The 24,700-nt window shown below is 36.4% G+C and overlaps 1 long non-coding RNA gene across 1 annotated transcript in view; it reads left to right on the forward strand.

The window, feature by feature from the left end:
- Nucleotides 1-24,285, forward strand: part of LOC131382183 (uncharacterized) — a 52,001-nt gene extending 27,716 nt beyond the window's left edge. Inside the window, exons 3-4 of the long non-coding RNA XR_009211434.1 lie at nt 12,211-12,340; nt 24,186-24,285. This is a non-coding gene — a long non-coding RNA (uncharacterized LOC131382183). The remainder of the gene's footprint in view (nt 1-12,210; nt 12,341-24,185) is intronic.
- The last annotated feature ends 415 nt before the right edge of the window (nt 24,286-24,700 follow it).

Below are 24,700 nucleotides of genomic sequence, written 5' to 3' on the forward strand. Positions count from 1 at the left end.
CTATTTGCCCTTCTGCCATGGGAAGACACAGCAAGAATGCTTTTACCAGATCCAGTCCCTTGATCTTGGACTTGCCAGCCTTGAGAATCATAAGCCTACAATTTATTTTCATCATATATTATCCAGTCTGTGGTACTCTGTTTTAGCAGCACAAAATGAAGTAAGACATGTGTCAAAAAGAAGAAAATACTTAAGAATAAATTTAAGGAAGTGAGAAATCAATATACTGAAAACCGTAGGTGTTGAAAGAAATTGAAGAAGACACAAGTAAATGGAAAGATATAACATTTTCACAGATCAGAAGGATCAGTATTATTAAAATGTCCATATTATCCAAAATGACCTATGGATTCAACACAATCCTTGACAAAATTTCAATGACATTTTTCACAGAAATACAAAAAATAATTCTAAAATTCAGTGGAACCATAAAAGACCCAGAACAACCAAAATAATTCTGAGAAAGAACAAAGCTGAAGGCATCATATTTTCTGATTTCAAACTATATTACAGAAATATAGTAATCAAATAAAAACAGACACATTAATTAATGGAACAGAATAATGAGCACAGAAATAAATAAACCCATGCATACATAGTCATCAACTAACATTTGACAAGGGTGCCAAGAATACACAATGGAGAAAGAATAGTTTCTTCAATAAACCATATTGAAAACTGGATATCCACATGTAGAAGAATGAAATTGGACACTTATCTTACACTACGCACAATAATCAATGCAAAATGTATTAAAAACTTTAACGTAAGACCTGAAACTCCAAAACTCTTAGAAGGAAACAGGAGAAGACTCCTTGACAGAGGTCTTGGTAATAATTATTTTTGGATATGACACCCAAAGTACAAGCAACAAAAGCAAAAATAAACAAGTCTAACTACATCTAAGTAAAAAGCTTCTGCAAAACAAAGGAAACATTCAATAAAATGAAAAGACCACCTACAGAATGGGAGAAAATATTTGCAAACCATCTATCTTATAAGGAACTAATACCAAAATATGTAAAAAACTCATACATCTTAATATTGAAGAAAACCCCCACAAATAACCCAATTTTAAAAATGGGCAAAGGGTCTGAATAAAAATTTTTCAAAAGAAGACAGTGACAAACAGGTAACTGGAAGGGTGCCCAGCATCACTAATCATCAGGGAAATGCAAATCAAAATCAGAATGAAATATTACCTCACATATGCTCCCATGTCTGTTATCTAAAAAGAAAAGAGGTAAGTGTTGGTGAGGTTTTGGAGAAAAGGAATCCTGTGCACTGTTGAAGGAAATATAAATTGGTATAGCCATTATGGAAAAGAATATGAACATTCTTCAAAACTTCAAAAATCTAACTATGATATCTTCTGCATATGTATCTGAAGGAAATGAAAGAAAGGAAATCTGTACCCCTGAGATACGCACACACTAGTAATGTTTTTATAGCATTTTGCACAATAACTAAGACATGGAAACCGCTGAAGTGTCTGTCAACGAATGAATGGACAAGAAAAGTGTGTGTATATAGGCATATTAAATATATATAAAAACACACATACATATACACAAAATGGAGTATTATTCAATCTAAAAAAAAAGAAATTCCTGGCTGGACATGGTGACTCATGCCTGTAATCTCAGCACTTTGGGATGCAGAGGTGGGCGAATCACTTGAGCCCTGGTGTTCAAGACCAGCCTGGCCAACATGGTCAAACCCTGTCTCTATAAAAAATACAAAAGTTATCCTGGTGTGGTGTCACAGGCCTGTAGTCCCAGCTACTCAGGAGGCTGAGGTGGGAGGATTGCTTGAGCCTGGAGGCCGAGGCTGCAGTGAGCCATGATTGTGCCATTGCACTCCAGCCTGGATAACAGAGCAAAATTTTGTATCCAAAAAAAAAAAAAATCCTGCCATTTGTGACAACATGATGAACATTGGGGACGTTATACTAAGTGAAGTAAAGTCAGACAAAGAAAGACAAATACTGTATAATATCGTTTATATGTGGAATCTAAAAAGTCAAACTCATAGAAACAGAGTAGAATAGAGCCTGCCAGGGGCTGGAGGTGGAGGAAGTGGGGAGATTTTGGTCAAAGGGTACAAACCAAATCACTGTTAAATATTATTGCATGCATATGTTCTTACAGGTTTATTATAATTTACATTTTTGTAATGGAAGGAAACACTATTTATTTTGAACATGTAGATAGTGCTTCTCCATTGTCAGAATACAAATCCAGCACTTGCTTCACACCTGTGTCTCACAGTCTTTAATTTAGGCATTCTCCCTACAGAGAATATCAGAAATCATTAAAGAAATGACCAAGAAATAACACAAACTCTTTAAGAGTAATTTTACTATCAATCTGACTAATCTGCTTTATGGTTTTATTCCCCCGGGCAAGGCATATTTGTGCAAAGTAGAGAGAAGATTAAAGATTTTGCTGGTAAATTTGGAAAGTGGAAGAATGATTGATATTTTGCAGTATCTTATTTCTAATGCCCTTTTTAAGGAGCCCAGTTACATAGTGTAATTGCACAAACTAATTTAATTTAAATTCAAGATATAAGAAATTTATATTCAAAATGAAGGAAAGTACAATTTATTTTTCTTTTATAGTTTGGTAAATAGGAAACCACATTCATCTTGCAGACATGACATCATAGAGTTTTACAGTTTAGTGGGAGGTAGATATAATCAATTAACAACACAGATAATTGTTCATTACAGACTAAGGACGGTGATGGAAAATTACAAACAGATTTTAGAGCATGAAACTAGGACACCCTATTATAGTGACACTGGGATGATGAGGTTGAGAAAATTATGTTTGAATAATGATCTGATGGATGCATGGAATTGAACCAGGCAAAGACTCATTTGAGATAGAGGAACTCATATCTATGCAGGCCTTGTGAGGTGGGGAGCACGGCACTGGAAAGAGTGAAGGAAGGCCAGGATAGTTTGAGCCCGGAGGGGAGAAGGGGCCTAAATAAGGCTGGGGAGAGAGGCATGCTCCTCATCCACGTGGGACAAGGCCATACACTCCACATTCAGGATTTTTACCTTTATCCTGAAAGCAATAGAAAACCATTAAGTGGATTTCAGCAAATGAGGAGCAAGCAGTTTTTTTAAAAAAAAATAAGATTGTTTTAAAATGATTATTCTGAATGCTGTCTTGAGAATAATCTAAGGAGCAATGAACAAGGTAGATGTCGACAGAACAGTTGGGAGGCTACAGGCAAGCAGTTAACAGTGCCCTGAAGTGGTGTCAGTAGTAAGATAGAGAAAATTGGATGAATGTGATAAGGTTGAACTGTCAGGTCTTTTTTTTTTTTTTTTTTTTTGAGATGGAGTCTCGCTCTGTCGCCCAGGCTGGAGTGCAGTGGCGCAATCTCGGCTCACGGCAAACTCCGCCTCCTGGGTTCATGCCATTCTCCTGCCTCAGCCTCTCCAAGTAGCTGGGACTACAGGCGCCCGCCACCATGCCCGGCTAATTTTTTGTATTTTTTTAGTAGAGACGGGGTTTCACCGTGGTCTTGATGTCCTGACCTCGTGATCCGCCCGCCTCAGCCTCCCAAAGTGCTGGGATTACAAGCGTGAGCCACCGCACCCGGCCTGAACTGACAGGTCTTAATGATGGTTTGGATGAGAGGGTGTGGTACATGGGTTGCAAATAGGACCCTGATCCTTCACTCCTTCTGCATCCACTCCCTTTGCCATGTAACTTTGAACTATTCTCTGGCTCTGCCTCTAGACCTGACCATATGCCTGCCTTTGGCCAACAGAATGAAGCAGAAGTGCTAAGGCGGTGGTTCTGAGTCTATGATTTGAGAGGCCTTGCTCTTCCCTGTATTTTGGTTAGTTTCATGAGGACATGCCTGTGGTTGCCTGCTGGAATGTGATGGATGCGTGAAGTAGACCCAAGATGCTCAGGTGTCCTAGTTGAAGCTGGTCTAGATCAATAGGTAGCCAACTGGCACATAGCCCTACCAAAAGCCACAGAGCCACCCGGCTGATCTCTAGCAGGCTCCTGATAGATGAGTAATAAATGCTATTGTACTATGCCACTGAAGTTTTATGGCTATTAGTTATATAGCATTATCGTGGCAATAGATACACTGACATAGGAGAAAGGGAGAAAAATATTTGGGATATAAGCACCTGTTATAAACTGAATATTTGTGTCCCCCCAAAATTCATATGTTGAAATGCTAACCCCAAATGGGATGGTATTAGGAGGTAGAGCCTTAGGGAAATAATTGGGTCATGAGGGTGGAACCCTTATGAATGGGATTAGTGCTCTTATAAAACGAGACAAGAGAAAAGTGATTTTTCTCTTGACCATGTGAGGATGTAATGAGCAGATGTCATCTACACACTAGGAAGTGGGCCCACAGCAGAGACTGAATCTGCTGGCACCTTGAACTTGGACTTCCCAGCCTCCAAAACTGTGAGAAATCAATGTTTGTTGCTTAAGCCACCCAGTTTATGGTATTCTGTTCTAAGCGATCCAAAGTGACAAAGGCATCATTGATACACAATTGCTATTATAGAAGAATTTAATTTATTATCATAATCCAGAGTTCTAAAGAAATGGGAAATAGATGAGATAAATTTTGATTAGAGGAAATTGTTACTCTGAAACCTTCCTTACACATAGTAAGTAATTGGCATTCATCAAAAGTTGGATTAATAAAAGTGTCAGTCCTTAGTATAAAAGTAAAACTACTGTAAACGAAGATTCCAAAGGCATCTTGTAGACTTTTTGCATATTTTTCACAGTTTGGTATATGCTTGCTATCAAAACTTTTCTTTTTTTATTTTTAAAATTTTATTTTGTTTTGAGACAGAGTTTTGCTCTTGTTGCCCAGACTGGAGTGCAATGGCGCCTCCCAGGTTCAAGCAATTCTCCTGCCTCAGCCTCCTGAGTAGCTGGGATTACAGGCATGTGCCACCACGCCCGGCTAATTTTGTATTTTTAGTAGAGTTGGGATTTCTCCATGTTGGTCAGGCTGGTCTTGAACTCCTGACCTCAGGTGATCCACCTGCCTTGGCATCCCAAAGTGCTGGGATTACAGGCATGAGCCACCGCACCCAGTCAAAACTTTTCTTAAATGTTCAATCAACCATGATTTTAAAAAGGAAGTTTACAAAACCACATAGCATGACCATGCATAAGAAAAAATAAATTACGCTGGCCAACTCCTGTGCACTAGAGTTTCCTGTTTCCTTGTATTTTTTTTGTCAGTTTTGTCCCTATTTTTGCACTGTCTCACCAGATAATCACAGAGAGGAACATACAATTGATGGCAGAGACAAAACAGTTCCCAACAGCGACACTGTCCTTTCAAAGTTGCATCTCTTCAAAGAGGATGAAAGGAGACACTGAACAAAAAGTCCATTCCTGGGGTTTGACTGCAGAAGGGAAGCAGTTAGGAACCAGGCTGTTTACATGAAGCCCTGACCTCTGCTCCGTGGTACACTTAAGAGTTTCCACACCTAACTGTTGCCACTAGGGTGAGGGTTTATAGCAAAATTCCTCCCAGAAGAGAGACCAATAAACAGAGGAATAAAACTGTCTTTTCTTTTTGGTTTGAACTGTGATTGTTCAACATTATTTTTGGATGCTCTCAAGTGGTCTCAAAATGTTAGCGTGCGTACAAATCACTGGAGGGGTTGTTAAACCCTCTCTCCCTGGAGATTTTGACTCAGTAAGTCTGGGGTGAGGCCCGAGAGTCTGTATTCCCAGCACGCTCCAAGAAGCTGCTGTTGGCACTGGTCTGTTTGAGGTATCTGTACTCACAATGCCAAAGAGAGAGAATCATAAAAGCATTCTCACTGGCACATTATCGTTGTTACTATTATTGCCTGTCCTAAAAGGGAGGTCTTAAATACTGGTCCTGTTTTCAAATTACTGCTCAAAAACAAGATCAACCATGCTAGGTTGAAAAAAGGGTACAGTTCTTTCTAATAACTTATTTACAAACAATGTGAATTGGTAAAAATGTATTCTTGCTTTTTCCTCCTTGCCTGAATCTCAGGCTTTCCAGTATTTCACAAAGTCAATCAAGCTGAGGGACTAAAAAATTATCAATCTTAAATTAGAGGTTATGAAGAGTTTTGTTATATTCTGTCCACACCTGCTGTGCGCTGCTTAGAGAAAGGCAGCTTAATGGTGCAACAGGAAAGAAACGCCCTGGGTGGGAAGAGTCAAAAGGTTTCTCCTGGATGAAGTCGCATTTTCCATTTGATGAGAATCAGCATGAGTAGAAGGCACAGCAGTGTTGTGCCTACTTGGCTGTAGGTTTCTCTTGTTGAATGTTATTGGGGCCATTCCATTTTTTTTTTCCAGTTTCTCTCATGTCACTGACATAGCCTGAGTGTGTGACTAAGAGTGCAGGTGGGTGGAAAAACTGTTTTCTACCTCCTGGTTTTCCTTCTTAATTCTTCCTGTTTTTTGTTCACATTACACAATAAGGATGTGAACCTTGCAGAAATAATGGAAAAGCCTATGAATAAAAGAACATGTGAGTCCATTCCCAAGAGAAAATCACTGTTAATGCTTTAATTCATTTATTTTATGTTTTGTAGGTATGTAAAAATTCATATCTTTCTACATTTTTTACAAAATTGGATTATACTTTACAGGTTTGAATCATTGCATTCTTTTCAATAACGTCATAGATATTTTAACATTAGATCCTAATAACAAGGTTTTTAATAGTGTAGAATTTTCATTTTTATCATTATTCATAATTTCTTGAACCAAGTCTCTATTTATGGGTTAAATGTTAAAAAATCGATATTTCGCCGGGCGCGGTGGCTCACGCTTGTAATCCCAGCACTTTGGGAGGCCGAGGGGGGCGGATCACGAGGTCAGGAGATCGAGACCACGGTGAAACCCCGTCTCTACTAAAAATACAAAAAAATTAGCCGGGCGTGGTGGTGGGCGCCTGTAGTCCCAGCTACTCAGAGAGGCTGAGGCAGGAGAATGGCGTGAACCCGGGAGGCGGAGCTTGCAGTGAGCCGAGATTGCGCCACTGCACTCCAGCCTGGGCGACAGAGCGAGACTCGGTCTCAAAAAAAAAAAAAAAAAAAAAAAAAAATCGATATTTCTCCTCTCTCTCCCTTTTTCCCTCTCTCTCTCTTTTTTGCTGTCTTACACTTCTGAGCTTGGGGGAAAACAAGGACGTTTTCTAAACCCAAAATAAGAGAAAAGCTTAAATCTGGAGAATATTCCAGTGCTAGAAACAATGTTTGCCCTGGGGATATTTACATATTTCTAATTCCCTAAGCGTAATTTGGCCAAACACAGACAGAAGAGTGGATAAAACCTGGGACCCTGAGTGGATAAAATCTGGGGCCCCAACAGGTGAGAAAACAGAGCCGAGCCCCAGGACAGGTGAGCTAAACCCATACAGGAGACCTGGAGGGCACCTGCTGAACTCAGCCTTTGCTCAGGGCCAAGAAAAATAAAACAAAAGCAAACAAACTACACACACACACACACACACACACACACACACACACACACGACAGGGCGTGTGGGGGGCATCTAGGTACCTGTAATTTTCTGTTTCTTGTTTTGGGTACTGGCTTCACAGATATGCTTAGTTTGTGATATAAGCATCTGTTATAAACTGAATATTTGTGTCCCCCCAAAATTCATATGTTGAAATGCTAACCCCAAATGGGATGGTATTAGGAGGTAGAGCCTTTGGGAAATAATTGGGTCATGAGGGTGGAACCCTTATGAATGGGATCAGTGCTCTTATAAAACGAGGCAAGAGAAAAGTGATTTTTCTCTCGACCATGTGAGGACATAATAAGCAGATGTCATATTGGAGTCGATATTGGAATTACCAGGTAGTAAAGAGAAAATAAGGATATGTCCAGAGAAATAAGAGTATTGAAAGTGTCACAAACAATGGAGAATACAAGTTCTTCTTACCAGTGAATGAAGCAAATAGTAATTATAGAAATATGAAACACAATATTAACTTAGAAAATCAACACTTTTATAATATGTAATTTAAAAATGTCTACTAGCAGTATGAAAAAGTAAAAATAAATGAAATTTATTTTAATAATGTATTTTATTTAACCCAATATATCTAACATACTATTATTTCAACATGTAATCAATATAAAATTATTAATGAGACAATTTATATTTTTTCTTATAAGTCTGAAATCCTGGGTGTATTTTATACTTACAGCACAATATCAATTTGGAATAGTTGCTTTTAGACAATTCTTTATGCACACACACACACACACACACACATGCAGAAACCCACCTTCTTCCACTATGTATAGATGGCTGGCATTGGTCCAAGTTGGAACAGATAAAGCAACATCCTTGGTTTAGATAGCTTTGTAGCTATATAGTATTAATTTAATAGAACAGATGTGTATAATTTATTGAACCATTTTCCTACTGAGAAATATTAGTTTTCTTTTTCCTATTTCAAATAAGGCTGCAAGAAACATTACTTGTACAAAACCTACATGCCCTTGTGTATTTCTAAGGCATGCAGTTTCAGATATGAATTTGCTGTGCAGTGGAAGGTTTTACCAGCAGATTAGACACAAGTGAAGAGGTACTTAGTGAACTGGAAAAAAGATCTGAAGAAATTACTTAGAATGCAGTGCAGAGAGGCAAAGAAATGGAAAATATGAAAGACAGGTTAAGACACATGAAAGATATAGCTACGTATGTCTAAACAGAGATTAAAAAAAAAAAAAAAGAAGGGGGAGTAGGAATGTTCATAAAGATAATACCTAAGATGTCCCTATAATTGATTAAAGAAAACAGTCCCAGATTAAAAATTTCAATGAATCTCAAAAAATAAGTAAATAAAAAGAAACTGATCTAGACACATTGTAATGAACTCATAGTACACTGCAGACAGAAGAGCTTACAATTAGCTATAGAAAAAGGAGACAATAATCACCTACAAAAGAATGATTATTAGACTGACAGCTGGCTTCTTGCAGCAACAGTGGAAGACAGGAGTCAGTGTGCTAAGAAAAAAGACTGTCTATCTATAAAAGTATGACTTGAGAAAGCATGAGTGGGAAATAAAGATGATCGCAGACAAAAACTGGGGGAGTTTACAAGCAGCAGACCCTTACTTAGGGCACATATAAGGAATATACTCAGGTAGAGAGAAAATTCCAGAATGTGTGAGCAGACAATAAAACCAAAAAAAATTTAAAATAATAACCATTTTGGTAAATCTAAGCAAAAGTTGAATAGTATAACAATAATAATGTCTAATTTGTGAGATTAAAAAATCAAGAAAGACCTGAATTCTGGAAAAGAGAATCTAATTTAGAAGAATGAATGAGAAAAGCTGTTTTAAAGTTTGTGTGTTATACAGGAGAAGAGTTAAGATACTGATCAACTTTAGACATCTTAAGCTAAGACTGAATGTTAAATTTTTAGAGATATCCTTGTTTAGAAAAGGATAGAAATTAAATGCAGAACTTCCAAGCCAGCAGTTGTTAAAAACAAATGGAGAAAATAAACCTCAGTTCAAATAGCATTGAGAAAGGGTAAATAAACACATACCAAACAAACAAAAATATAAGTAGGTACAAAATATTCTGAGAAAAATTTAAAAAATGAGTTTATCTGCACCTATAATCAATAAAGGACTAAATTCCCCACTAACAAATTTCAAAATATTTTCTGTCCATAAAAAAGATGGGGGGAGAGAATGTTTTCTAAAAGACAAATACCTAAAATAGAGGTCACAGAAAAGTTGAAAATAAAAATATAGAACAAATACCCATCCAAAAGTAATTAAAAATAAGTTGGTAGGAGTATGTAAATACTAGACAAAATTAACTTAAAGTAAAAAGCATTATAGGAGATAAAGAGGATTATTTATATCTTGACAAAAGTTTTTATTGGCCAGAAAGATATGTTAAAAACTCGTATGCATCTTACAAAATAGGCCTAAAATAAGCCAAAAAATTATAAAATGTTATAGAGAAAGCTGAAAAGTCTACCAGTCTATTAGAAAATTTTAACATAGCTCTCTAAGGAGTTAATAGGTTAGTCAAGCAAGACTAAAGCCAAAGAAGTTTTCAACGAAATAATTAAAAGGTTTCATATAACAGTTATATTTAAAATGTTGCTTCTGGCAATATATAGAAAATTTATGAAAATTAATGATATGTTAGGCCAAAACTTTCAACTTTAAAAAACGTATAGTCATACATACCATATACTCTGGTACAGTCATTCAAAGAAAACCTTTAAAAGAATTAAACTTAACAGTTTATTTCTGCAACACATGAATCATGAATTGGGCAGCACTTAGGGCCAGAAGAGGCTTAAATAGCTACACCTGGCAGCCTGAGCAGAGGGAGGCTGAATAGGGAAGCGTTGTAGAGAAATCATCTGATTGGCTGCAGCTAGGAGTTGGCCTTATTTGTGCAAGGTCTCATCAGCTGGCTGCCTGTGATTGGCTAAATCATGACTGTTTGTGATTGGCTGAAACCAGGCTATTTGTTTTTTAAAAAATACTCTTACCAGGTTTTGGTTTGTTTACGTGCCAAGTTAGGGTGAAGTTTTTATTTTTAACATAGGAACTCAAAGTACAAAGCCTCAGACTAATGACCACTTACTTAAGTTAGCCAATTAGGTTAGAGATTAATAACAAAATAATACCAAAAAGAAAGAGACGTGAAGTGAGAGGGAAAGGTTGATTTTTCCAATACTGGTACTCTCAAGACTGTCCTTCCCGAAAAGAAACCGGCCTCCTTCAAGCTCCATGGAAACTGGCTCTAGTGCAGCATGTGAGGGGTCAATTGACGGCTTGGACTGCAGTCCTCAAATCCTGCCAGGGGAGGGACACCTGCTATACCCCAGCTATACACAATGAGCTGAAAGGAGAGGGCTGGGGCCAAGATTCTGCCACATCTTATTTGTGTTGTGTTGGAGCCTCTCATCATGAGGGGAGAGACTGATGCTTCCCAGTAATGAATCTTAAAAACCCCCCTAAGACCAAGATGTGGGATCCTTTTCCCAGAAACTGACTTTGGGCTAGGTTAGTTTTGCATGTGCTGCCCCAGAGTGTGATGGAGGAACATCTACTACAGACCCCATCTCTGTGAGTTTTCCCAACAAATACTTTTTCAGCAGGTTTGATGTATGCACTGCTAGGTCAGCTGCCCTTGTTTGCACTTCATAGAACAAAGGGACTCTCAGACATTGATGGAAGGAATAGACTTTGGCAGAGCCCCTTTGAAAAACAGGTTGACATTGCAACTCAAGTTGTACATCCACAACATTTGTGTCCAAAACATTCTACAAGAAAGTGGCTCAGGTACCCTGCAGGCTCTTTTCTGACATGCTATAAGCCAGTGAGGTGGCAACATGTGGAAAGATGTCATTCCCTGCCTGCAGAGAAGCAACCCTCACAGGCAAAGGAAGATCAGGGAGGGGCCCTTTTCTGCTTCTCACATTGACCCCCAGAGAGAACTGACTTCAGGGCATGAAAGTCACCAAACATCAGCCTCATTTAGAGTCTGCATAAAAAACTAAGCAACAATTTTTCCTCTTGGCATTTCTCTTAACATATCATGGTTTCTAACATTTTTGAGACATGAAGATCAAAAATTAAGGATGTGTCACTATGGTCCATTAGCTGTCTAGAAAATACAGCCTGGCCCTTGGGAACCATGGCAACGAATAACTTACCGATCATTAAGACTTCTCAATTTTTAATCATTTCCATTGCTGTGGTGGCTACCCAACCAGTATTTGGGGTTTGGGAATTCCAGCTTCACATCTTTTATTTTTTCATTTCATTTTCTTTTCTTTTCTTTTTGTTTTTGTTTTCAAAATTGACCTGTCAGGTTATGGCTAAGACATAATGGAGATGATGTAGACGTAGTACTTCTGACTATTTTTGAGGAATCCCTTAAAAATTCTTCAGGAACATAATTTACAAACATGAGCTTTTGAATAACAAAAAAGACAAACACATATATATCTAGCTAGATATTATAATGTCTTCTTTCCTAACTTGTAAAATCGTAATAAATTTTTATGTTTCTACTTCACAGGTAAATTAGAATTTTATTTTGTTAAAATGGGTGTCTTTTAAATTTATGTTTGTTACTTGGCATAATGTTGTCATCAAATGTATCCTCATCTTGACCTGAAACTTACTTTTCCTTTACAGCGTTTCCCTTTGAGCTATGTACCATATGGAGAAGTAGAAAAATACAGCTTTACTGATTATTTACATACTTGTGAACTAGAATCCCTTCAGGGATTGCATGAAACTCACACCAGACTTCTGGCCCAAAAAAGTAAGTAGAACACGTTCATATATTAGATATTAGTCAAATATCAAATTGGGGCACAATCTATTTTCTTTAAATCTTATTGCTGTTGTGTTATTGGTGGCCACATTCTGACTCTGTTCAGAAGCATCTCGTTTTGCACACACACAGGATTGTACCTCACTCTCCCTTGAAGTCCTCATGGCCACATGACTTGCCTTAGCCAAAGAAATGTCAGTGATGTAATGTGTGTCATTTCTGGGTAGGAGCATTTAATTGCCAGAATAAGAAGCTGGAATCTTGAGTTAACACCTGTAGCAGAAATGGCCTTGATAGTTTCTTGGATCAATAAGTGCACTTTGTGAAAACAAGAAATAAGGTTTTCTTGTGTTAAGTTGCTGAGATTTTTAGAGATCTTTGTTGCTGCAGCCCAACTCAGTCTATCCTGATGAATACACCATGTAGTTTAATTGAGGGTGAAACACCTCTACTCATCAAAGCATTATGTTCTAATGGCTAATTTTATTGACAAATATTTCATTATCAGAGTTAAAATAAAGATTTATACCGACAGTTAATCTATTGTTTTTTCAGTAATTTAGTCTCAAAATCTGGGAATTATCTGTGATTCTTCAATCTTGATTCCTACATTGACTGGTTAGCTAAATTCTATTGACACCTGAAATGGAGAGTGGAAACACGGGGAAACAGAAGACTGTGGTTCTCTTTCTGTTCTTCAAGTTGCCAACAGATATTTTGGGCTAGAGACTTAACTTCTATGTGTCTCTGTTTCCACATTTTCTAAATGAAAGAGCTCGGTAGTGATATTTTAAGTTTAATTTTCAGCTCTAATAGTCTATGACTTTTTGAAATGTTTCACAAATGAGGTTTTGGTTTTATTGTGAAGGTATTTTGTTACAATCCTTCATCAGCTCATGTTCTGGGCTCCTGTCCCTTCTGTGCCTGCTGCACAGCTTTCCATCTTGTACCTCACTTTAATCTACCCCAAAATCTTTAATTTCCCTCCACTATATAGACCAGTTTTTAAATGCTGTGCAGAGCTGAATTTTTAAAAACGCATCTGTTTTCTTTAACTCTTAGCCAAGCTCAGAAACCATGGTTCTGTGGTCAAAATAATAAACATCTGCCATTGCTTCTCTAGCAGGTGCCATGGCAGATATGAGTAGTCAATGACAATGCTTTTCCTCTTTGAGTGTGGGACAACTTCAGAGTTATTCTCAACATTGAGCATTAGGAATTTACTACTTGTCAATCAGAGATTCCAACTTCTACATTGAAATGTTTTTGTTCTTTCTGGCCTGATAAGTTTACCCTAAGTAGTGTTCCAAGTTGCCCACAGTCAAGTTACATGTTTTCTTCTCAACCAACTCAACTCCACAATCTATTTTATTTTCAATGGGAGAGTTTTTTTTATAGCATTATATTCTGACTTCTGTTAGTCCCTTTATCTAGAGAGACTCTTATGAAAAAAAGTTATACCCATCCTTTCATTGCAAACTCAAATTTCTATTCTACCCATTTCCTTCTCCAGCCACTTCAGCTCTCCTTGTTGCTCCGTCTTCTCTACAAATTCTTGTTGGGGTTTCCTCTTTTCTTTTCTTTTCTTTTCTTTTTCCCTCCCTCCCTCCCTTCCTTCCTTCCTTTCTCTCTCTCTTTCTTTCTTTCCTTTTTTTTTTTTTTTTTTTTCTTTTTTGGAGTTTCACATTATTGCCCAGGCTGGGGTGCAATGGCGTGATCTCGGCTCACTGCAACCTCCACCTCGGGGGCTCACGTGATTCTCCTGCCTCAGCCTCCCGAGTAGCTGGGATTACAGATGGCCACCACCACGCCCAGCTAATGTTGTGTATTTTTAGTAGACACGGGGTTTCTTTTTTTTTTTTTTTGAGTCAGAGTCTGGCTCTGTCCCCCAGGCTGGAGTGCAGTGGCACCATCTCGGCTCACTGCAAGCTCTGCCTCCTGGGTTCATGCCATTCTCCTGCCTCAGCCTCCCGAGTAACTGGGACTACAGGCACCCACCACCACGCCCTGCTAATTTTTTTGTATTTTTAGTAGAGACAGGGTTTCACTATGTTGGCCAGGATGGTCGCAAACTCCTGACCTCGTGATCCTTCCACCTCGGCCTCCCAAAGTGCTAGGATTACAGGCTTGAGCCACCGCGCCTGGCCAGACACGGGGTTTCACTGTGTTGGCTAGGCAGGTCTCGAACTCCTGACCTCGTGATTTGCCCGCCTGGGCCTCCCGAAGTGCTGGAATTACAGGTGTGAGCTACGGTGCCCGGCTGGGGCTTCCCTTTCTGAATGCCACTCTCTACAACTGTAGCTGCATCACTAGAATTTATTCACAGAATGTATACATATTGACAAATAGTTACTATCAATTTAGGTACCAGTGAAAAATGAACAAATATTTTATTAATTACAGTGACATCATTTATTGGAAATGTGGGAGAATCCTTATACACAGAACATTTTTTCTGTCTACTGACACTACGTGGTGTACATAAGGAAACTCACCTTGAAATAAGTGTATGATATGCCACTCATCCATGACCACAATGAGGAGGCACTACATTAGCGAGTTAATGAGGTTTTTCTTTTCTATTGGGTTATGCTTCTTTAGGATAGGAACCGTCCTACTTCTTTTTTTTTTCTGTAGCAGAATACCTTTGCCAGCCTCCTGATATCATCCCCAGCTACAAACTCAGGGATGAAGAGGCAGACATAGAAAAAGAAATAGTTGTTTTCCTAAAGTGCTGCTGCTAGCATACAGTTTAGAAGTGCTGAGATATGTACCAAATACCTAATAAATATGGAGAAGGAAAAACCAAGAATATATGTTCTATCTCAATATTTCTCAAAGTGAGGTCCATGGACTAGTGCCCGTCTGTGATGAGAAAAGTACAGGAGTTGCGAGCGAGCAGTTGGAAACTTTTATAGCAATTTTTCTGTTATGCGTTTTATAATCATATTCATTGCAATGTAATTTCTGTGACTCTTTAAACAAATAATAAAAATCTGGGCCTGTCTTTTGTATGCCTTTGCTTTTTTTTTAATTTCATGTTCTATTAATCATTTTTATTTTATTTTTACAAAAGTATCCATCCTTGACAGATTGGAAATTAAAAATATAATGAATTGATTCTTCACTATAGAGCATTTGATAATTATTGCTCTATATATCTATTTATCTACTTCTAGGCTTATTTTTTTCTGTATCTTTTTCCTATGTAGTTAGGATTCTAATAAGAATTCAAATCCATATTTTGACTCTTTATGAAAACAAGAAATCTTATATCTTGCAGATTTCTCTTACAGGTAATATCAGTCCAATAATTACGCAATAGTTGTTCAGCTTTTAAGTCATGAAACTGAAACAACCTCACCTTTCATCCTCAGAGTGTGCCACAATAGTTAGAAACATGAAGAAAGCCAGGCATGTGAATAAAGAATTGACCATTCACCTGCACTTTTGAATTCCCTGCATTTAGCTAGTTCTAACTTTATACATACTATTCAGTATGAATTCTTGTCCAAGAAAAATGAATAATAACTGTTATATCCTAGGAAGAAATAATACATTGTGCTCAGAAATAGGTTTCCATCCACAAATGCTGGCATTTTGAGGTTACCAGCTGTATTCAGGATATAGGAGATACAAAGCACATTGCAGGAATATAATTTTATTGCAGTGGAGGTCATGTGGGGATTAATTCACCTACATTTTTATTTAAATTATATTCACAAGTAATGCCATTTTGAATAAAGTTATATCATTAAAAGTGTCAGACACTTTAGACTCCATTTCCGTATGCCCTATTATATGAAGACCTGCAACTTGAAATTCTCTCCAGATTAATCTGAGAGGAAAATATAGGCTCTCATTCTGAATACATCCCAGAAGGGATTAAGTGACCTGATTTCAAGAAAAAAATAGAGCAGGCTATGCAATGACTAATTTGCCTCTTGGTAAAATAAAAGTGACAAACAACAATTTTATTCATAATAGAAGTTTCCCCCAAAGCAGACTTTTGTGCTAACTCTGGCATATTCTATTTGCAAAATATTTTGAATGTATCTCATGTCATATGGCTCTGCTTGTGAATTCAGGTTTTCTCCTTGCAGGAGCATAAAACCCAACATCTATTTTAATGTAAAATTAAAGATTTGTTGAAGGAATAAGAAGCATATGATACCAAACACATGTTTATAATGGAAAGTAGGCACTCTGAATCTTTTTCACCCTCCAGGAAAAAGATCGTAGTTGCATAGTCAATATTATCAGCAGATTTGTATTTAATATGCAATCTATATGTTTTATTGATCATGCTATGATTTGATAATGAAATAAAAATAACTATGGCCTCTTTCCCACTGAAATAAAATTATTGGTATATAGAACGGCCTGTTTAGAAAACTTACTAATGAAAAATAAATATTTCCTAGTGTTGTCTTTTCTTCATAGCCCCCTTATCTGGGACATCTTAAATTTATAAATGCAAAATGTTGGGTGCTTGATGATTTGATGATTTAGTTTCAGTATAATAAGTCAAATGTTGTATTGGTTCGTATTTAATAGCATTTTTGAAAAGAACTTTTAATCATTTGATCCAAAAAAGGATTCTTGTTTCCCAAAATTTTCTCCCTGATTAAGACATTTTGTATCATTACTTGTAACTGAGAACTTTGAATCTTATCATTTTTTAAATTCAGTGACATCTTTCAAGAAACAGAGAAGGGAACACGCAAACATGAAAAAGAATAGACCAAAATAGGGCATTTAGCTCATATCTTCATCTAGAATATTATTTCTGAATATGTGGAGAATCTGTCTCATCCTTCTGGTACTGATACTGAGAGTGAGGTAACAACATCTGACAGCCTCACTAAAATCTGGATTTATTATGATGTGAAGTTTTCAAGTCTTTATGAATTTTTCCTAATTACACTATTAAATGTTTTAAAAGTGGTAGTGATTAAAGACTGAATTTAAGCTGTACCTAATGACCTGTCAGTCAGTACCTTTGATGTATCTCAAGATCAAGCAGGAATTTCTAATATGGCATCTGATGTCATGTAGAAATGAGATGCCAAGCTATAAGACAGAAAGGCTGAGAGACTGGAGCGGAAATCCAAACTCATCAGCATTTTACTTACTCTGGCTTGACATAGTCAGTGAAATGCTTTGAAAGCGATTCCTAGGAGAAGATAAATTCTGAGTGGAACAATGAGATTTCAGTAGCATGGAGAAATTGAAGAGATGGTGGAAATTCACTGAATGTGAAGTCTCATTCGGCCAACGCTCCTTAGACTTACTGTGAGAGGAGTCCGCTGCTGGAGAGACATTGCCACATGTGTGGTTGAGCCTGGAGAAATATATATGTTTCTAGGCTGCACACTGATATGCAAACATGAACTTAAATATCTTACACTAAAACTTAAAAAAAATCATAGCAATTGATGTACAGATGTGAAACCATAAGAACGGTTTTCTCTCTTGTTGCTTACTTCACATTATGATTTCTTTACGTGGGCTTTCAACAGTCCCACCCTCCCCACCCTTCTGGAGTAGTACATATATCATGATAAAATGTGTGGGCATGTCCTAAAGAAAAATCAACCAAAATACATTCTTTTGTTGTCTTTTCAGGGTAATGGTTTAAATGGAAGAGTGGATTTTTTTCTTAAATAAAGTGAGTGTCTCTCATCCTTTTTTTTTCTTCCTTCCTTCAGCTATTGGGGAGCAACTCCATGAAATTAATAGTCAAACCTGAGTAATTTCACCTTCCATTTTAGAACTTTGATACCAAACATGTATTTTGGTTCCATCTTTCCTGAAATAGATTTAACAGAATATACCCTAAAATCTTTAGCTAGATAGGAAAAGAGTTGAAGAGCTAGAGCAGTCCATTTGTGAGTCACCAGTTTGTAAGGCTAAAGTAGCAACAAAGAAACCACTAAGAAAGTACCTGCTTCTTTCCCTTGGATGAGACCCACTCAGACATCTCAAATGCATAGTCGATGTTCCTTATGCATTCGGATTAAGGATCAAATCCAGGAAAATTTATGCAGTAGACAACTTTTTTTTTGTCTTCAATATATTTCCCTTCCCTTTTTGTAGATTCTACTTCTATTTCCTTCTGAAATTCAGCAGCCACAAGCATTCCTTTCCTCCTATCTTCCTTCCCTCATGCAAATCCCTAAACATTAATTCTAAAAATCTACTTCTAAATCTATTTCACTCTCATACTCCAGGGAAGGTATGGATACTTACTCAGAAGTATTTGTAGGAGCAGTAATGGTTTAAGAGGTACCAAAATCAAAAGTAGAGAAGAGACTGTGAAATTCTAGGCATCCACCACTGGGGGAGAAATGTTAGCTGGATTGACATCAACAGGATTTTGCACGCCACGTCTTTAGTTGAGTCAGTTACCTCTTTTATTTTTGAGTGAGACTTTTTCTGCCAGACATTATTACTAGCACTGGCTAAAAGAAATGACCGAGTCTACTCTGCTTCAGAACATAGTATAAATTATCCACAATGAGCGTGTCCATCAACTTTCTTTTTTTCACTAAGCAAAGAAGGAAGAAAGGGAGTGCAGGAATTAAATGTTGTTGAGTTCCTACTCTGTGCAAAGCCTCTTACACATAGCAGGTCACTTAAGCCTCATTAAAGCTTTATAGAAAAAAGAATTACTCTCTTTGCTTTTTTTTTTTTTTTTTAACAACAACCATCATTTGTTGATCTTCCCCTGGATGACAGCTAATTGTCTACTTATTGCTTATTTAATTCTCACATCAACTCTATGAAATAGATATTATTAGTACCCCACTTTTTCAAATGAGGAAACTCAGACTCAGAGCAGTTAACCTGCAAAGCTATAATTACAGAGTTGAGATTCTGGACACATTTGCATTTTTCATAGGATTAAAAAATAGCGAATGATTGTATAGATGTAAAGTGATTAAGCTTAGAAGTGAACTTAGATTTGCATCGACCCCAAGCCATAGAAATGCTATTTTGGTTATGTTGAGTATGAGAGCATGTGTGTGTGTGTATATCTGTGAGTTTGTGGGTGTGATTGTGTTAGGTAACAGGGGTACCTTAATGACACCGGTTCCGGGTTCTTCTCTCCTCCTTGACCGGGCACTGTCTGAACCCGCCAAAGGAGGGCCAATCAGAAAGAAGCATCTCCCGCCTTCCCTTGGGCCCGCCCCACGTAGGCCCAAGGGATATAAAGCCCAGCACACCAGCAGCTCTCTCTTCTCTTCTCTTTTCTCCTCTTCTCTTCTCTTGCTCTTCTCTTCTCTTCTCTCCTCTTCCTTCTCTGCTCGATACCTCCAATAAAGATCTCTTGACTGCGACGGTGTAGTCTGATCCTTGCCCAGCCTCTTTCAGATTGAAATATATATTTCATTTTAAAAATTTTTTTCTGACCTTCTAAATCTTAGCTCTTTCCTCTGAACTAATGAAAGATTCATTTAAAAATAGAGAAACAGGGAGGCTGAGGCAGGTGGATTATGAGGTCAAGAGATCGAGACCATCCTGGCCAACATGGTGAAACCCCGTGTCTACAAAAAATACTAAAATTAGCTGGGCATGGTGGTGTGCACCTGTAGTCCCAGCTACTCGGGAGGCTGAGGCAGGAGAATTGCTTGAACCTGGGAGGCGGAAGTTGCAGTGAGCCGAGATCACGCCACTGCACTCCAGCCTGGGCAACAGAGCAAGACTCCATCTCAACAACAACAAAAAAGAAAACAGAGAAACAAAAGGACAAAAGAAAGGAAGAAAAGAAAGCATTGGAGAAAGAATTTCTACAATCAAAATGAGAAAAGCATTAGAATGTAAGATGAACAAAACATGAACACATTATATAAAGAATGGCAACACCTATCTATAGCTGATGAATTGCTTGTCATCATATTAAATTTGATAGATTTTTACACATAAGATCTCCAAAAATCCTATTAAGCAGACCTTATTATCCCTATTTTACACATGAAAATAATATGATACAAAGATGTTAAGTAATTCACCCAAGATAAAACGTCCTGTAAGATTAGAATATGCTACTTTCTAAAGCTATTTGATATCACTTCTTCCAGCCTTTCCTCCTAGGCTCAGATATCAATCCTCTCTTCTAAGGAAGGAAAGCAGTGCCAAGAAAGAAGACTGCTGGTCTAGATTCTGACTATTTCAGATAATATCATTTCCCTTTTTGCCCAGCTGGGGAGGAGGAGAGGCCCTGGCCTTCCTTAGAGACAGATGACAGCTCAGAGACCCTGGGCTGCCAAAGGGACAGCAGGAAGAGCTCAGAATTTACTGCTCTGCCAGCCTAGCACCACTCAAAGCAGAACTAGCCAGATCATCTTAATGTTGTCCATTGATAGAAAGATAAGCAAATAGAAATTTAAAATATTTAGGATATAAGGTACCATAACACAATATTAATTTCAGAAAGTAAAATTAAATGTTGATTTGTTTTCAGGTTTATAAGAGATATCCACTATTAAATTGTTGATAAATACACTGCTTAGCGAGAGCCTCCGAAGAGCCCTTCTCATATTGGATATTTTTAGTTATTCTGGATACAGACACTAATCCCTTTAAGAGTGTGGGATAATAACTGTATCTTGTTAATAGGAGATCCAATGTGGACATAAAAGCTTCTTAAAGAATGACTAAGAATACAAATATGGAAAAATATGTTAAGAAAATGTAAATCAACAACAAGCAAGCAAGGGAAACAATATTAATAACAGAAAAAATTTAAAGTGTAATATATTTATTTAGATCAAAGGAATCTGACACAATTATAACTAATCATTGAGAAAAGACATCTTTCCCAATAAGAATATAATGGTGTAATACAGATTAAAAATATATAAAGCAAAACTATTAGAACTATAAGAAAATAACAACAATTTAGTGATTTTCATATACTAGTCAATTTTTTTCTCAGATCAATTAATAATAATTCTGAATAGAGGATTTGAATACCTTTACTTATATAATTTAATTAATAATGAGCTTTTTTCTCTCTAAAGCTAAGAATATATATTTTTTACAAACAAATTGGTCTTAAGAAAGTAGTTTGAAAAAAATCAATAGATTTCAAAAGTAGAAATTTTAAAGAACATATTTTGTCATCAGATTGAAGTAAAACTACAAATTTCTACAAAAGTTAGGCATATAAACATGAAAATCAATAATATATTTCAAATAAAAAAATTATATAACTCATTAGAAAATGGGGATGAGAAAACTGCCGACTGTCTTCTTCTAAATAAAGAAGGCATTCAATGTAGAAAATTATTTAAACATTTTCTTAAAAAAGTAGAAGAATGAAATAATAAAGTCAGAAACAGAAATTTAAAAAGGGCTAAAATGGAAGAATATATTCAACAACTAATTCTTGAAAAACAGATGACATACTGTTATGTGAAACATTTAACCAATATTTATAATGAGAAATGATTTACTTGAAAAGAGAGAATGCTTTAAAATAATAGCAGAATAACAAGTAGAGTTTTAAAATAAATTATTATAATAAGCAATGTTTAGCTAATAAACTTGATAATCTAAATGACAAATATGATTGTCTAGGCAATTATAACTGACCAAAACACTATCAAGAGAGGTTGAAATCCTGGAAAGATCAATTCACAGAATAAATTGAGTACAACAATACAGTATTCATGTTGAAACTTTCAGAGAAAAAGTAGGGCAATAGTCCCTTACAGTTTATTCATTGAACGTATTTCTGATTCTAAAATGTTATTAAACACACACACATATAATAGTAACACTAAGTTTTAAAATAATGGTGAAAAATATCTACTTAAAATGCTAGTGATTCAAATGTAAGAAAAGACAATAATGATAACACAAATTGACTAGGGTTCATTCCAGGAATGTAAACAATTTTCAATATGAAGAAACTGATTAATATAATTCTCCCATGCAGTGATACAAAGAAGACAAAATTATATGGTTATTTTACTGCTTAACAACATTCATTTGATAAATGTCAGCATAATGCCTCGATGAAATAAAATATTTTAAAAGTAAACTCTTTAGGCTAGGATTAGAAGGATACTCTTTTAAAATTAATTTTAAACACTGGCATCAAACCAAGGATGTTGACATTCATTCTTCTTCATGGGAAAGCACTAGGAGTACCTCCCGTAGAATTAGAAAATTGACAATAATATGGCAATAATATGGATTCCTCTTATTGCTGCCATAATTTACCTTTGTAAATAGACATTTCAACCAGTACAATTAAAATAGCAAATATAAATCATTAATGAATAATTTCTAAAAAGGAAATCCAATTTTTATTATTTGTAGATGATCTGATTGTTCATCTGAGAAACTCAGGAACAGTGACGAATAAGCTGTTAAACTTGTCAAAGGGCTCAGTAATTTTTATAGCTACAAAATCAGTTGGCCAAAATCCATTGTTTTCTTGTACAGCAAAAATAACTAGTTAGCAAGCAAAATGAGAAGAAAAAAATTTCCTTCACAGTATCAATAAAAATGAAAACTACCTAGACATAAAGAAGAAATAAATTCTATTTTAAAAAATGAAAAATACACAACTTAAGACATATAGTAAAGGAGAACTGAATAAATGGAGACACGTACCAGGTTTTACAAGAAAAGACAATATCATAAAGTTTATAATTCCTCCCAAAATACTTCTAAAAGATAGTGCAATTACAAAAAATACCAAAACAGATTAAAATGTGATATAAAAATTATAAAATTTATTTGCAATAATGAAAAGATATTAATTCCAAAAATATTTTGGAAAAGTTGAATAATTAATGTGCTTAGCCAAGTAGTCAAAATAAAGCAAAAAAACTTTTAAAGGATGTGGTACTGGTTTCAGGCATACATAGACCAAATCGGTGAAGTAGAATAAAACAAATCTAGAATAGACTTCAAAACTGAAACTGTGAAAGAATCAAGTAATTTTCTATAGATTTAGACTCACTCATTGAAGTATTCATATATTTGAATATGAAATCAAAGTCCATGTTCAAAATAAAATGCTGCTGTGTTATCTTTTGTTATCCTTTTTGCATTTATTTCTGCAGAGAAACACACACATATCATTACCATCACTTGATTATTATAGTTATCATTACTGCTAACCTTTATGTAATGCTTTTGTTGTGTCAGAAACTATTCTAAGCACATTCCATATATTTCATCATTTAATTGACCTAGAAATCTTATGAAGTTGGGACTATTATTTGCTACAATTTACAGAAAAAAAAAATACTAAGATTTAGAAAGCTGCAGTAAATTGCCTACAGTGATTGTGAGGCTAAAATGAAAATACAGGAAATCTAGCATCAGGGCCAGGTTCTGAAGAATTAAACTGTAATTTCATATGTACAATCAGGTTTATATTTTATAAGTATTTCTAAGTAGAGATGCAAAGTCTTGACATAGACGCACTAAAATTTTAATATCTATTTTCTTTTGATAGTGAGAATTTTATTTTCCTCTTTATATTCAAATGTTTAAAAATATGCAGTAAAAATTTATTTTGTCATCATGGAAAAGTACTTTTAAAAAGGTGACCTCAGCCTGGTGACTTCTCTTTAGTGAAGGGTTCAGACAAGCCTACCAAATTGCACCATTTGACTCATCAACTCTCTAGCCCAAGACATGAATGCTCATTTATTTTCACAGTGGCTCCCAGAGGTGCTGCTGCTGTCAACTGGCACCACAATCATCATCAACACCAGAGCCTGAGTTTCCAAAATGTCCCTTCTCTGACAAATGCTTTATACGTATTACATCCAGTACTCTTTTTGTTATTGTTCTCATTTTACAGAGGATGAACTGAAGCTTGAAGTGATCATAGGTCTTCCTTAAGATGACACAGCCCAAACTTGGAATAGACTAAGTCACATACAGCTCTGCCCAGCTCTGCAGAATCTGCTTCCATTCTTCTTTGATATGTCTCACAGAAGTTTCCAGCTGGGCTCAGATGGAAATCTCAGGTACTTGAACTAGTGTTTTAATACTTGGTTGATGGTCATTAAATTTGAGTGCACATGTAATTACCTTGATTGAGTACATAAAAAAAAATTAAGAATCAATCTTTTGTTTTTGAGACAGAGTCTCACTCTGTCACCCAAGCTGGAGTGCAGTGGCATGATCTCAGCTCACTGCAACCTCTGCCTCCTGGGTTCAAGCAATTCTTCTGCCTCAGCCTCCCAAGCAGCTGGGACTACAGGCGTGTGCCACCACGCCTGGCTTATTTTTGTATTTTTGGTAGAAACGTGGTTTCACCATATTGGCCAGGCTGGTCTCGAACTCCTGACCTCATGATCCACCTGCCTTGGC

Source organism: Hylobates moloch, unplaced genomic scaffold (assembly GCF_009828535.3).
Source record: "Hylobates moloch isolate HMO894 unplaced genomic scaffold, HMol_V3 SCAFFOLD_21, whole genome shotgun sequence".
Lineage (NCBI taxonomy): Eukaryota > Metazoa > Chordata > Mammalia > Primates > Hylobatidae > Hylobates > Hylobates moloch.